We start from the raw sequence: 15,716 nt of genomic DNA on the forward strand, positions 1-15,716 counted from the left end.
CCTTTTATGAGCCTGTTGTAAGCTTCATGCCCATTTAGCCTGTGGTATATATTTGGTTTGGAAGTATGTGGAAGTAAACAGTATGAGTATTCTTCATTGTTCTTCGTTCTTGAGATCATGTTACACAAGAGAGACAGCGCTGTTTCAATTCAGGCTGCTTCTCTGTTAAGGTACTGTATAGTGTACTAAAGGCCTTTATTTCTCTGTTGCAGTGAGAATTCGTATATCAAAGCAGTATATGATTTGTCATACCTCACGAATCTTCGATTCCGATGTTTTCCATATCACAGTGATCTCATTTTCCACCTCAGCCCCCATGGTTTTCGTTTCCGGAAGGCATGCAAGGTGGCACATGACCACACAGGTACCCTGTAGCACTTGATCTTTTTACCAGCCTGTATTACTCTGTAAGTTATCCATTTTTACAGCACATTTGCACTTTTTTCCTCAGAATCTGGAAAGTTAGATATTTTGTATTTCTCTGATATGTTTGCAAGATACCAAATTAAAGACAGTAAAAGAAAGAGATTATAGGTGTTGTCTGAGCCGGCACATTGGTCAGAACAGGATAGTTGATAAGGCATTATTTCAGCAGTCTTGTGAAACTGAGAAAGCAGGAAGATTTGTGGAGCTTTGTCAGGGTGGGGACAGTAGAGCCGCAGTGTAAGAAGAAATACAGACTTATAGAAATCAGCAGCAGATGAGCTAATGAAGAATTTGCTCTGCACACAAGCATACATTAAAATGTACAAGAAAGACGCAGCCAAGCTAAAATCATCACTGTGTAATGCTTTAATCCTACTGTGGTGAAGGCCCCTGGGATAGATGCAAATGACCCCTTAAATATGGCAGTGTTTCAGCTACATGGACTCTGAATACCTGTGGCTTTTGACTTTTTTAATTCCTTAAGGATGCACTCAGGTCGGTAAAGCCAAACGCCACTAGCTGTGGACATGCCATGAGTGCAGAGTGTGAAGAGGTGGAGAGATGTGGATTAGGGCTCTGAGCCCTGTGTGTTTAATTTCTCCACATTTCATGAATGAACATGAGCAGCAGCATGTTTATTGTCAGGATGGCCGAGAGGTCTATGGGACTGCATTACGGTCAGAAGGATGAGTTCAAATCCCACTTGTGACAAATGAGTTTGGGGCTGAAGGCTGGCTCAGAGACACAAGGTGCAGGGTTTGAGTCTCACCTTTGAAGGGAAATTTGCTTGACTTAAAATGGGCCACGATGGCAGCTAACCTAATATGAACTTTTTTGCAGTTGGTTCTGTAAGTAATTGTGCCATGCATTTTTGTGTGCCTTTTAGGGTTGCCACCATTTGTTGTGGCTAAAACCAGAGTAAAGCAACACCCCTCGCATCACCAGTAACCTCACCCACCCCATCCCTCTCCCGCCCATATCCCACCCATTTTGTGACATTGCAGTGATGTCACCTGATGGGGAACGCCCTCTTTTTCCATTCCTGCTGCCTGTTTTCAGTTGATTTACTATGCTTTTCTGTAAAAAAGCATAGTAAATCAGCCATTTTACAAACTCCGATAGTCTGTTTCCTTTTTTGAAACAGAATACTGGAGTTTGTATATTGTTTTCCGGACTACTGGAGAATCAGTTTGATTTCCAGATAGTCCGGAAAAATAAACAGAGGGGTGACAACCCTAGTACATTTAGGATACATTGACATGCTGGGACAAGATCAACAGATCACATTTATGTGTGTCTACAATGGGGCTGTCACATGTATCCTGATCTGAAAGTTGCTTTAACAAACTGTACTGTTGCATAGCAGCTGTTCCATGTGAGGATGATGTAACCTGTGAAAGACTGTGACTAATTTTCATTGTCAAGCATGTCACAGCTGCACAGCACTACATATCAAAGCTCCCTTAGTGTGATACAGCTCATACATTCACTACAATTCAAGGCTTGTATAGTGCTGATAGGTGGTGAAAAGGAGTGCATAGGTGACTAGTGGAGCCATGTTACAGGGTCAACTGGAGTTAGAAAACCTCTGTGGAATTATGCTATCAAAGTACATGTGTCTGAAGAAAAAAATGCATGTGATTGGAAGTGGCTGATGTCACAGAAAATGTGCCTGAGAATGCATGGGATGCATGTACTTATACAGTCAACTGAGTACTGAATTTCTCCTGGTAGATAGGCCAAGAAGGGCCAGCAAAACTAATTACAAACCCACTTCATCATATAAATGGGGAGGAAATGGGTTGATAGGAAAGTTAAAAAAGGGGGAGGAGAGCAAGCAGAGGAAAACACACAACCAAAAGGAATAACTGGAGGGAAAGAGAAGCACACATTTTTTGAGGGAAAGACACTCTTTATTTACTCATTTTTCATGTAGGAAGAGGGAGATAGCTGGGTAAGGTAGTGAGGAATGATTTGGGGAGGGATAACGGGAGAAGGAAAGGTCACAGTGATACATAGACATAAAATGCAGATTTAGGAATGGCATAGACAAAACGTGAGGGCAATAATGCATTGCAACAGACAGACAGACAGAGGGTGAATATTTGGTGGTGGGGAGGATTGGACAGCAGATATGGGGCATGACAAATAAGGTAGAGTAACACATAAAGGATATGGCAGGACCTATGACAAATGTTACACTGGCCCCGAGGCCAACCTAAACAGACATAAGTCTCCCTTGTGGCTGATGTAATTTGCAGGTGGTGTTTCTGGGGGCCTGATAGTTATGTATTGCTGGTCATGCAACTCAGTTAGCCATGCCAGGAGGTACTCCACAGCTGTGAAGTGAGCTTTCAGCTGTTGGTATTCCTCACACATCACCTGCCTATGCAGTTGATGCTGGGTGACCACAGGAGACCCATTTGAGCCACTATCAGAAGTGGAGCCTTCACTTTGTTCCTCAGTAGTTGTCACAAAGGCCACAAGTAAGCCCTCCAGGTCACTTTCACCTAGGTGCCCTCTGTCCCCCTGCTAGGGTGTCGTCCCACACAGTCTGAGGCAAGCACTACTGTTCTTTTAGTAGCAGTATGACTGGTCATGCAAGGAAAGAGGAACAAAATGAGATCTCATTAGTGCACACATATGTTATACGTACTATTAAAGATGTACAGTACAGTAGTGCACACAACATATGCACCCCACCCCTGGGAGAGTTACTTTTAACTCCTGAGGTATCCTTTCATATTTTCCATCTACTTCTAAGCTGTTGTAAGAAAACTAGAACTAGCTAGTGTTCCGGAAATGTCAAGGCAAAACATGCTTTCTGTAAAAGTATGGATGTCTGTCCCTAACATCTGCTTCCCACTAGATAAGCAGGTTGGGGTCACTCAACTGCAGGTTGCTATAATGATGTGTGCACTATTCACCAGAATGTGCAATTTTAGTGGTGTCACTCACTCTCCTGCCAACTCATGCCAGTCATCAGTCTTTTGCAAATAGCCGTTATACGGAGAAAGATAAAAAAAATGTTACTGTCCCTCAGGCGCCATACAGGAGCCTTGCTATTGTCAGCAGCTGTATGCACTAAGACAGGTCCTTTCAAGAATCAAAATGGGAGTGCAGAGTGTAGAGTGCAGAAATGCATGTTCAGAATCACATAATATAGGTCATGAAGCAGCAATGACATGCTACAAAATGGTTATGCTGCAAAGACCCATGGCACTATGGCCTTCACAAATGCCATTCACAAGAATATAACGTTCAACGAACCACTCCTTGAGCCAATAAGCTACGACCACAAGTTAAAAAACACTTTTATTCAATCCACATAAAATAGTTGACTGTGCAAATTCTATCCACAAAAGCAGATCAATAATCCACTGTGTAGTTATAATCCACAAAACAGGTCAAGCGCTTTCGTCGATAGACTTCAACTGGCATGAGTTGAAGGTTCTGATGAAGTCTATCGACGAAAGCACTTGACCTGTTTTGTGGATTATCACTACACAGTGGATTATTGATCTGCTTTTGTGGATAAAATTTGCACAGTCAACTATTTTATGTGGATCAAATAAAAGTGTTTTTTAACTTGTGGTCGTAGGTTATTGGCTCAAGGAGTGGTTCGTTGAACGTTATTTGTGGTGCTTTCCGCTCTTTTACACACCTCTCAGTGTTACATTCACAAGAATATAGTACACAGTCTTGGAACACAAACAGATGAGCAGAATAGCAACACTTTTGGTAAGCACAGTGCATAATGGTACTGATTCAGAGACAGTTGCAATAAATTCCCTCATTAACATAAGAGCCATGCTGTGAGGCTCAAATTAGTGAGATAAAAAGTAGTGTTGCCACTTTGTGAGAGACCTCACTAGTATGAGCAGCTCTGGAGTGAGGAGTTTACTGCTTTCGTACATTAGACTTTGAAATAGGTGAAGGAGGCACACTGAAGGAAGGCACGACACCAAATTATATAATCCTGCATTGTATTGAACACCTGTGGTGGATGGCAGCAACAGGGATATAGCACTACTGTTGCACAAGGGTGTGGGACCCCACCGCAGTGCCTTTGTCTTGTCAGTCGGCATGTGAGGGTCATATCAATACCACATAGGACATAATGGCCCCTGTACATTGGGTGAGGCATATTGTGGTGGGGGGAACAGGGTGTGCAGTATATTACAGTAATTCAGTACACTGATGCAAGGAATTGTGTCATGATAACACGCCTGTAGCTGCAGTATGTATAAGAAGGGGTGGGGGGAGGAAGTGAGCTAGGTCTAAATCATACAGTGCTATTTAAACTATGTGGTTTTATACATCTTCACAAAGCACACTGTAAGTCTGGCACCTTAAGTGGATCATAATAGTGCTGAAAAAACAGAAAGCTGAGACTTCTTGTCTGTAATAGGGTGTCTGCTTAACAGTAAGTCCTAACTTATTGCATTACACATTGGGGTTTCCCTATAAAGAATTATGTTATAACCAGTGACTGGTTCAAATACATTAAAGTGTTAGATTACCAGAGATTTCAAGTCATAAGTATCTGCTATCTGTTTCATTTTTGTACTGTCTTACAGTGTAGCTTTTCATATAATGTGTGTGCGCATCATTTGACCTGATGCCTGAACTAGTGTGGCTTCTTGTTGCTTTACTAGAACTTTTGACTTTTTTCAAGTTTATCTGCTATCATGCTAATTAATAACACTAAGCCAAGAGTTAAGATGCCTATTTTTCTTCCTATTCAATGCAGCAAAAGTAATAAAACAAAGAAAGAAGATGCTTAAGAATGAAAAAGAACTGGAGAAAATTCAGCAGAAGCGGTACCTTGACTTTCTTGATATCCTACTTTGTGCCAGAGTAAGTTATCTGATAGCTTCTGCAAAGATCATGTTTATGAGTGATGATAAGGGGGTCTAATTTAACATGTTAAGAAAGCATTTTATGTTTTGTTTTTTCCTTTCCTACCAGATACGGATGTCTGGTTCCACAGGTAGCTTTACCACCCCTCTCTCAGATCCCTATTATTTGAAAGGTAGAGTGTGGTGTAAGAATAGAATACTGTTAGTGGATTTATCACAATTATAGGTGCTTTTGCTATTTCTTTATCTGGACCCTTGTGAAACTTCTCTATTACTGTAATATGCTGGACGCTGGGAGCATCTGAGGCATTTTCATTGCTTCAGTGTATTGGAAAATCCAGCTCTGTCAGGTGGTGTTATGGTGTAACAGTCAAGAATCTTCATTACTGCATGTTTAGCTGCACATATCTGGTTTGCAGTTGAGACAAAATCAGTTGAATAACTGGGCAGATTGCACATACTGTGCATCTGTTGCAGCCCAGAGTAGGTCTCTTGCGTATATTGTGACATTCCCACTCTAGGCCTGTAGTCAAAGAGCCTGAATCCTCACCATTAACACTGGAGAGGGATGTTCACTTGAAATACAAATGGATACACTCAGTATTTCCATATGCAGACCTCTCTGTATCAAGCACAATTTCCCTTAAGAGCATACAGGGAACACAGTCAGCCTGGGATCTAGATTTCTCTATCTGTCTCCCTCCAGGTTCTCAGTAAAACTCCCCACTGGCACAGCTTTAGCGTTAAGTTCTCAGCTGAGTGCCCAAGCCAAGTTCTCCACTACTGTATCTATGAAACCAGTACTTCTTGTCCCATGAAACCAGTGCTTTTTCATCCCTGCTCCAAGTAGCTTACACACACAGACACACACACACACACACACACACACACACACACACACACACACACACACACACACACACACACACACACACACACCTGGGAAAGGCTGGCACAGGTTTACTATTTATGCCCCCTTCTACCCAGACTATAAGGTAGCTAGCACTACCACCAGGCACTACAAAGCCAGCTACCTAAGGTGCTTACAAAGGTACCCAATTATACTGAGTGAAATTAATATTAATACAAATGGTAACATTGAGCAAACAGCCAGGCTTTCAGGAATGGCCATAGTTATCACCAAATAAATATGTGTAAATACTCTCAAAAATTAAATAATTTGTAAAATGGACCAGCCACAATGAAAAGTTTAAATATATTTAATAATAAATAATAAAAGAACATGAAAATAAAAAATATCTATATACAATAAACACCAGAGTTTCAGTCACAGGAAGTACTGAAAATAACACAGCTGGAAAGAGTCATACAGTTACAGTTATAGTGCTTAACTATTCTTAGTATATATTCCTGACTAATCTAAATAATTACTGTTCCTACTTACTGAATAGAGCGAGGCAATATAATGTGGGTGAGCGTTTCTTGTTGTTAGAACCAAGACAGAATACAGAATTCTGAGAGCAGTCTCCTACAAATATTTAGATATTATTTCTGGCTTACACGATGACTTCACACACTTCTGGTCATCTGACTCTGTTTCCCACACGATCTCCAACCACTAGAAGCTGTCAGGGTTTTAGCACCTATATGTCAATTATACACACACACAAGTATCTGGAAGCCGTAAAACAATAAAACCATTCTAGTCTTCCTAGAGGAGCTACAAACTATTCTCTAGTACAGGCATTGCATCTCTGGCTCCATATAAAACTGCGGGATAACATATTTATGGCTTAACCCATAATTTAATTTAATTTTAAGAATATTTTTTTCAAAGTCAGGTGGATTAACCTCTTCTCTTCCAGAATATGCTGTTACAGTGTATACATTTAAACAATTACAATAATGCATGTACATTTCTTTTCTGTCCAGCAGGAAACACTGCTGATACATTTGACAAAAGCAACTTTACAAACACAAATGACATATAATTCTTTACAAAAGTCCAGCTAGCTGTGCTTGCATATGTTACACATCCACTGCCCTACTTCTCCTGGTATAGCTGGCAGTACCTGCTATCATCACATCCATGATCCAAATAATAGAAACAGATAGCTTATATAAACCATTAGTGACATGTACTTGTCTAGCGTTTGAGAGTCTGTCATGATGGTGTTCAGCTGTATTTGCTAAAAAACATGAAGGAATGTATATGCCTAGTCACAGTCATCAAGGAAATTGTTATATGGAAAGGTTTTTAATTGTTTGTGTCTTTCGGCTTTTCCCGGTTAGGGGCTGCCGCTAAAAATTGGTAGTTGATTTTTACTTGCCGAGTTACCAGCCCTGATGCACAACCTTCAACAAAGGTACGCACATTCATGCATATCTCCACGCAGAAGACGCTCTAGCTGAGAATCGAACCGCACAGTTTCTTACTGTGAGGAGACAACGCTACCGCAGCACCACCACCGCTTTTAATATGACTGAAAAATCTCAAGAATGTAGCTCAGGAGGTCGTGTGTCACAAACAGTCCTTAAGATCATGACAGCTCTTAGCTGCTAATGGCTAGGAACATTTTTTATTGAGTGGAATAGCTTGAAGACAGTTTGTCAAATCGCAACTATCAAATGATAATTTAAGAAGCACAGTACCTGAAACATAGTTCACTTCCCAATTCACCAGATGGAACTACAGTCTGCTCTAAATATCCCATCACCCTGTTTTTTTTTGGGGGGGGGGGTTATAACTCTGGCATATAGCAGTTATAGATTTAAAACACATTGACATAGGACTGTTTTAAGATATTTAGTAATTTACTGGTTCAAGCACCTATTAAGAACTGGTTGTTTTTAGATTATTTTAGTGGGATGATTTGTAAATGTTGTCCAATGTATGTTGCGATGCCTTACTGGATAATTTACTAAACGTTGTCTTAGGTTGATAGATTCTTCATATGTATTTCACTAATTTGATATGATTTATCATTGGAATTTGCTTCATTTGATCTGATTTACAGTTAGTGTAGGAAATTGGAATGAGGAATATAATTAAAATCTTTCAGTATTTTACATTTTTTAAATTTTCTGAATAGATAAAGCAGAAAAGCATTCACATTTATTATATGTTTCCAGCATAGGTAGACAGCTAGGTATAAGTTATTGTTTGCTCCTGATAGACCTTTGTGTATGTATTCTTTACTGGTAGACAACAGTAAGTAGTAAGAACTGACTGCTTCTATAAAACATGTGAGATTACAACATCAGAAAGAAGTAGTGCTTATAGTTGATCTTTTGTCTTTGGTGATAAATTAAGTGATATTTATCCATCTTTTAATCATATTTACCTTTAAGGTTGCAACTTGTCTGGCATTTACTTAACAGATCAAGGCTAAAACATGAGGCCTAGCATAGTTTTGCATTTGTTTTTTAGAGAAAGGAAGGAGATTGTTTTACAAATGTTATGGGTAAGGAACCAGCAAAATTATAGCTAATTCATGTAAAAGAGAGCATGAGATACCTAACCTTTTAGAGAACAATAAGGCCATGCATACAAATAAAATGCTCAAAACAGAAAGAACCTAAAGACCAAACAACTGCATAAGAACAATAATTTAGTACATGGGTTTGACTGAACTAGATATTTTGACTTGGAATGTAAATGGACTAGACAACAAGAAGAAAAGAGATGAGGTTCTGGAATATATAGCACAAACTAAGCTGCAAGTAATACTACCACAAGAGCGACACTTATCACACCAGAAGCAGAAGATGAGCAGGAAAGGGGGGATTACATGGGATTAACAAGAAAAAGATGGGGGCGGTGCTGATTTTGACACCTGTGGAGGAAGGTCTAAGAATGGAAGAAGAAAAAAGGACAATTATGGGAGATCTATTATTCTTCAGGAATTTTTGCAAGTGAACAATGTAAAACATTAACAAATGCTAGAGGAGATTATAGCTTTCCTGCTGGGGTTAACAATGATAATGGGCTTTGGAATTTAACCAGTAACCAGGGGATGTCTCTGGTGGCCGAAAAAAAAAACAAGGCCTCCTAGACATGGATTATATTTAGAGAAATATTTATTAACCTTTGGCTTTCAAGACATGACCTTAAATTTGAGTCGCGCACTGCACTAAGTTCATAGGTTCATAAGTAGGTACTAGGCTGTCTGCCCGAAGGCATTTATAAGCCTAGCCAGAATGTGTTGACTTTCCCCGCCCCCTTAGATTAGTTCTCTGTGCCTCTGTCCAGCAGAGCCACTGAAGTGATCCCTGAGGTAAACTTTCTGTTTCCCATCCACTCGTTAAGGTTTCTCTTGAAGAGTGTTAGCGAGGAGCTCTGCCTAATGTAGATTGCAATCTTGTTCCAAAGCATGTGAAGTTTCTGGGACAGGAATCTGTCCCTCCATAAAGTCCTATTTATTGTTGTGGTGAGGTTTAGATCCCTAGAACATGTGGCTTGAGGGGATATGGTTTTCTTTAGGTGGAGCATGTCCATCAATTCTGGGTTGGACATGGCCTTGTATGTTAGGCAGAGATCACCTCTGAGTAGGCGGTATGCAACTGAGTACAGCTGGAGTTTCTTCAGTTGAGCTGCATAGGGCATCTGTTTGAGGCCAGTGCTCCTCTTGGTGAGGTACTTCTGTGGTCTTTCCAGCTGTTGCAGGTGTCTTGTAAGGTACATCCTAAATGGAACGTTGTACTCTATGATGGGTCTGATGAGTGATGAGTAAAGGGGCACAATGATCTCTTTTGATCTGGATGCGAACCCTTTTGTGATTAAGTGGGCCACATACAAGGATTTTCTAACCACTTTGGCAATGTGATTATCAAAGGAGAGATTACTATCTACTTGGGTCCCCAGATCCCTTATTACATCTTCTGTATTTAGGGGACTACCACGTATATAGTAATTTATGGGTACTTTGTTTTTTCCACATGGGATGACTATGCACTTTTTGGCATTTAGTTTGAGGCCATGATTTTGACACCAGGTATCCGTCTCAGTGAGACCCTTTTGGAGGATGTCTGTGTCAGCCAGAAAGGCAGTTATAGCCCCTAGTTTGCAGTCTACGAACTTGGTCAGCCATAGTCCTCCTGTGCTTGCCTGTACCTCTGAGAAATATATGCCAAACATGAGGGGTCCTAGGACTGAGCCCTGGGGAATGCCTTTTGTAACCGGTTTAGAGTCGGACCTAGCTCCCACAACTCTCACCATGTGGGTTCTGTCCGTGAGCCAGTTGGCAACCCATCTTGTGATGTAGGGGTTTATGTTCAGGCTGGTGAGCTTGTCTATAATACCAGAATGGGGAATGGTGTTGAAGGCCTTTGTGAGGTCTAGGTAGGCTGTGTGACCTTTCCCTCATCTATAGCCTTGGTAACTATCTCAAAGAAGTCCATCAGGTTCAGGAGGCATGATCTGCCTTTAACAAACCCGAACTGGGTAGGGTCCAGTGTTTGGAGGTTCGCAATGTCTCTGTTAATGAGTTCCATGATGATGCGCTCCATAGCCTTGCAGACCATGCTAGTCAGGCTTATAGGGCGATAGTTCCCGGGTTCTGTTGTGGCTCCACCTTTGTGGAGCAGAATAACTGTTGCTGTGTGCCACTCTATAGGTTCATAGCCTGTGGAGAAGCTGAGTTTGACCAGTGTGTTTAGGTGAGGGGTTAGTTTGTCTTTGAGCTCGTGTAGAATGCAGCCTGGGACTCTGTCCAGTCCCATTAATGCTGTGTTTTTGGCTTTGGAGAGGGCTGTTTTAACCTGAGTGTCTGTGATTTCAGGGGCTCTACATTCTTCTGGCATGGTTATGAGCCCTTTTGGTGGTGAGAGGGGGGTGAAGTTTGCACTGAACCTGTCTGCCAGGATGTTGGCGATATCGGTCGGTTCAGTGTATTTTGTGCCATTCTGCACACTACGCTGCTCAGTATAATACATGGTGGAGGATAGATGTGTGTATATAGCCAAAGAATATGCCCTTTGGATAGTGATCTGTGATATCCATCCATTACAGAACATACTCCAATACAACTAAAGATAAGAAGCAGATCCAAAGATATTGGAAAAGGCACTGGTATTTTCCAACTTACTTTATTAAAATAGACCAGTTTAAGAACAGTCTAAGACATGTACTGACTAAACAACACAATTTGATCTAGTCACCGATAGGGGCCAGAAGTAGGATACATGTAAAAATTGAATATGTACCCAAGCGAACTTAAAAGAGGATGATATATGGCAGAAAAGTAATACACAATATAAGGAGGCATTAACCAAATTGAAAGAGAGACAACAAATTAGAAGCTCTCCAATAATAATTCTCCAACAAATAACAGAATTTAAGAAGCATATTTAAGAATGGGTCTACTTCAGACCATCGAAGTGCCACAATATTGAATTACAGAACATCGAGACGAACACAACAAAACACTAGAACATCAAAGGAAACATGTTCGAGCCATGGAACATCGACCCGGGTAGTGTGGATGTCAGGTATGGAATGGAGATCATATTACAGTGGGGATCGGGAAATTTACCCTTACCTCACTGTAGTGTGATCTCAGAGTTGGTATATATAATTTAGGGGGTGTGGGGGCAAAGGCCCCCCCCCACATGGGGGGTGCCAGGCCTGCAAAACTGTTGTATTAGGTATATGTGCTTTTTAAAGTTGGTTCGATGTTCCATAGTTCGTACATTTTATCTTTTGATTGTTTCCATCTCGATGTTTTGTAATTCAATATTATGGCGTTTCAATGGTCTGAAGTAGACCCTTAAGAATACGTAGAGAAAGTAAAACCTCAAAGGGACAAGGAACTGCAGTGTGAATATTTTGACGAGAACCTTAGGACCGTAAAGATGTTGGCACAAAGACTTGGGCAACAAAAAGTTGACATAATGATAACTAAGTTAAACATACCACAAAAGGGCAGAATGGAATATGATCCAGGTAACATAATAGAGTTTGTTAAATTATTATACTCTGTTGTACCATAAAGACCCAGAGACAGAAGCAAGTGTGAAGAAGCAAGAGCATATCTGTGAAATCTAGAATTACCTAGCATATCGGAGGAAGAGGGAAAGGCTCTCATGAAGGAAATATTAGTTGTAGAAATCAGGTTCGCAGTAAGACTCAGAAGGTAAGAAAATTTCCAGGTCATGATAGTGTCTCAGTAGAGGTATGGAAACTAGAAGAAGAACAAGTAGTTAAGGTGTGGAGTAAAGTGTTTAATGATATTGTGTGAGGCGGAGAAATACCACATGCATGGTGTGAAGAAATAATGGTGATCTTGCCAAAGGAGTGGAAAGCTAGAACTAATATGGGTTCTTACAAGCTTACTTCTGTCTTAAACCATGATTATAGGGTGTTCATGATGATTATGGCTAATTGATTGTCAAAAATTTTTCTAAGACTTATTAACCTAGATCAATATACTGCGGTGGTGGTGCTGCGGTAGCGTTGTCGCCTCACAGTAAGACGTCCTGTTCGATTCTCAGCTAGAGCGTCTTCTGTGTGCAGACATGCGTGAATGGGCGTACCTTCGTTGAAGGTTGTGCGTCAGGGCCAGCAACTCGGCACGTAAAAATCTACTGCCAATCATTAGTGGACCAGAGTTCCGCTGTGGCGACCCCTAACCGGGAAAAGCCAAAAGACACAACAACAACATTAACCTAGATCAATATGTATTTATAACAGATAGTGAAATATTTGATAACATTAATAAGGCATTGATGATCCTAAAAAATATCGAGTACAGTAAGAAATCTCTATTGATTTTAGGCTTGAATGCAGAAAAAGCCTTCGACAGGTCTTGTTGTATTCTCCTAGAACTAATTCTGAGGTCTTTAATTTCCCAGATAATTGGCTAGAATTTCTGTTTAGGATTTATAACTGTGTATTTGCTTAGATAAAATGTGGGGCTGAACTTGCCTATTGCTGTTAAACTGAACTTCAAACTTAATGTCCGCTTTAGTTCAAACCTATACCTAGTACCTTTGGCAAGGGGTATCACAGAATCGAATATAAAGTGATATCAGTGGGGACATACAAACAAAAAGACATCCGTGTTTGCGGATGATATACTACTTTATATAGCAAACCCAACAAAAAACTTGTACTTAGTAGTAGAATAGGAACCAAAAGAAAAACAAAGTTATGGCGTAAGTACAAACTAAATTGTATAACAGCTGTTGCAGTGTAAAAGGAATATCAAACAAATGCCAATCTTTTTCAAGTACTCAAAGCAAATCTGAAAGAGTTACAAGTGAAGTGAAGGAACTATGCAATAGAAACTTTGTAAAAAAAAAGTTATATATGACAGAAATCCCCTTTCTAATTATATTATAAGGTTAAAAAAAGAAAACAACGACAAGGCAAACTGCACCAAGTTAATGGAGAAATGTACTTTAATAAAATAAAACAATAAGTGCAAAACTTGGTTAAGCGCTTTTGTCTGCTATTTGACAGACTTCATCAGAACACTGATATAAAACCAGCCAGTCCTTTTATAACTTGTCAAACTACGTTCAACCAATCATAAACATTCCTATGTATATATGTTAAGTCTTAGGGTCTTGGTTGTACTTTTAAGTATGTAAATGTTTTTGATTTAAGGATGTTTCAACTCATCAGGAACTTAACCCAATGAGCATTTTAAAACTAAGTACTTTTTTGTAGGTGGTATGTGGAGATAAGCCTCCTCGCATCTCCCAGACTTCTATATACTAATGCCATGGTCACAAAAACACTGAACATGGGCAGTGGGCAGGACAACCTGGACATGGGCAGTTATCACTAAATGCAGTCTTGAGTATTGACTAGTACTTCTGTGGTATTACATTGGGTTGAAATGACTAGACTTAAAATGACCTCTTTGTCGATAGCGTACTAATCTTCTACGAGCCTATGATCCTATGAAAAAAGAATGAATTTTTAAAACAAAAGGAATCACTGCCTGTGTACACTTTGGAACCACACCAGCAATAATTTCCCATGTGATAATAAATTAGCAGGAGGTTCAGTACTGGGGAATTTAACTTGGCTACATGAAACATCCTCCAGTTTAAGTTTGAATAGGTGTAGGAAAACAGAACTGCATTATGTGGGGCAGTGTACAAAGAAATGCAGGTAAGAAATGTCATCTTCCAGTTCACAGACAAATGAACAGAAGAGCTTTAGAAGTGGTGTGTTAGGGTGTATATTTTCTTTAAGCATTTATTCTTACAGTTGAATGACTTGGGCATACCCTAATTTCTTCACTGAAAGAAAAATAAATTTCTTTCTTTACAAATTAATCTTGCTTTGGTTCCAGATTTTCTTCTAGTAACTCTTTGTGCATCTCTGTCAAAAATTGCTGTGGTAACCATATCTTCTGTGTATTGTCCTGCCTGATCTGTATTTCATTTCCAAATCATACTTCAGTAGATTAACCAACATCCTGTACAGTCTTTCGGAATGTGCTTTGCAAGGGCACTACATGTATGAGTCCTTGAGTGTTGACATCATGAGGTCTTAATACATCATGTTCAACTTATCAGTAATTCAGTTCCACTTGAAATTTTAAAATATGTTACCTAGATGATATTTTTGTTTTGCTAAAAGGGGATGAAAAGGTAGGAAGTGACTTGTTGGATAGGTTTAATAGGTCAACTGAATTTTTGCATTTTATGTCTAACTTTAGTACTGATGCCATATCATATTTAGACATTTGGCTTTCTAAAAATATTTAGGAAAAACACTTATTCCAATGCATTTCTTCACTTTTCTAGCCGTCATCCTTTTCATCAGAAAAGGTCAGTTATAAAAGGCCAATTAGTTAGGGCTTCACGTATTACTTTTCAAGGTGAAGATTTCCATGAGGAATGTATGTTCTTCAAAAAACTGTTTCTTCACCGTGGGTATCCAGAATCCTTGTTGGATATCTTAATAGAAGAAGTAAATTATAAAAGAGCAAACCTTACTTTTAAGCCCATTTTGGTTATTAGAAAGTCTGACACTGACAGTTTAGGGACCCTTGACACACCAGAGTCATCTCTACATAGTGAAATAGTGTCACATAAGGGTCAACCACTATGTTGTAGTTTTATAACTACATTTAGTGTACAAAGTAGTTTTTGTGTGAAAATAATAAAGAAAAACTGGGAACTGTTTAGATGCAACCAGTCACTGTTTGGTAAACGTGGTAATTCCCCAAATATAGTATTTAAACGTGGTAGAAATCTTAAAGATTTATTAGAAAGCCAGCATTCTAAACCTCCTAGATTAGTAGGTATGACTAAATGTGAGAACTGCAATTTTTGTAAACGTGGATGTAAATAATTAATTTACTGTTAATGGTTATAAATATAGATTACAAGCAAGATTTAATTGTAATTTCAAGTGTTATTGTCTACTTAGCTAGATGTACACACTGTCCTGCATTCTATATGGGGAAAACGGAGCGTAGACTCCGAGATAGAATGTATGAACATTTG

At 39.6% G+C, this 15,716-nt stretch overlaps 1 long non-coding RNA gene across 1 annotated transcript; it reads left to right on the forward strand.

The window, feature by feature from the left end:
* The first annotated feature begins 211 nt into the window (after positions 1-211).
* Positions 212-12,326, forward strand: LOC122812825. Its single transcript, XR_006366582.1, has 4 exons — positions 212-364; positions 5,180-5,286; positions 10,273-10,275; positions 12,315-12,326. It is a non-coding gene; the product is annotated as an uncharacterized LOC122812825 (long non-coding RNA).
* Positions 12,327-15,716: the final 3,390 nt, after the last annotated feature.

The sequence above is a fragment of the Protopterus annectens genome, chromosome 10.part0 (assembly GCF_019279795.1).
Source record: "Protopterus annectens isolate FY-2018-M chromosome 10.part0, PAN1.0, whole genome shotgun sequence".
In the NCBI taxonomy this organism is placed as follows: domain Eukaryota; kingdom Metazoa; phylum Chordata; order Ceratodontiformes; family Protopteridae; genus Protopterus; species Protopterus annectens.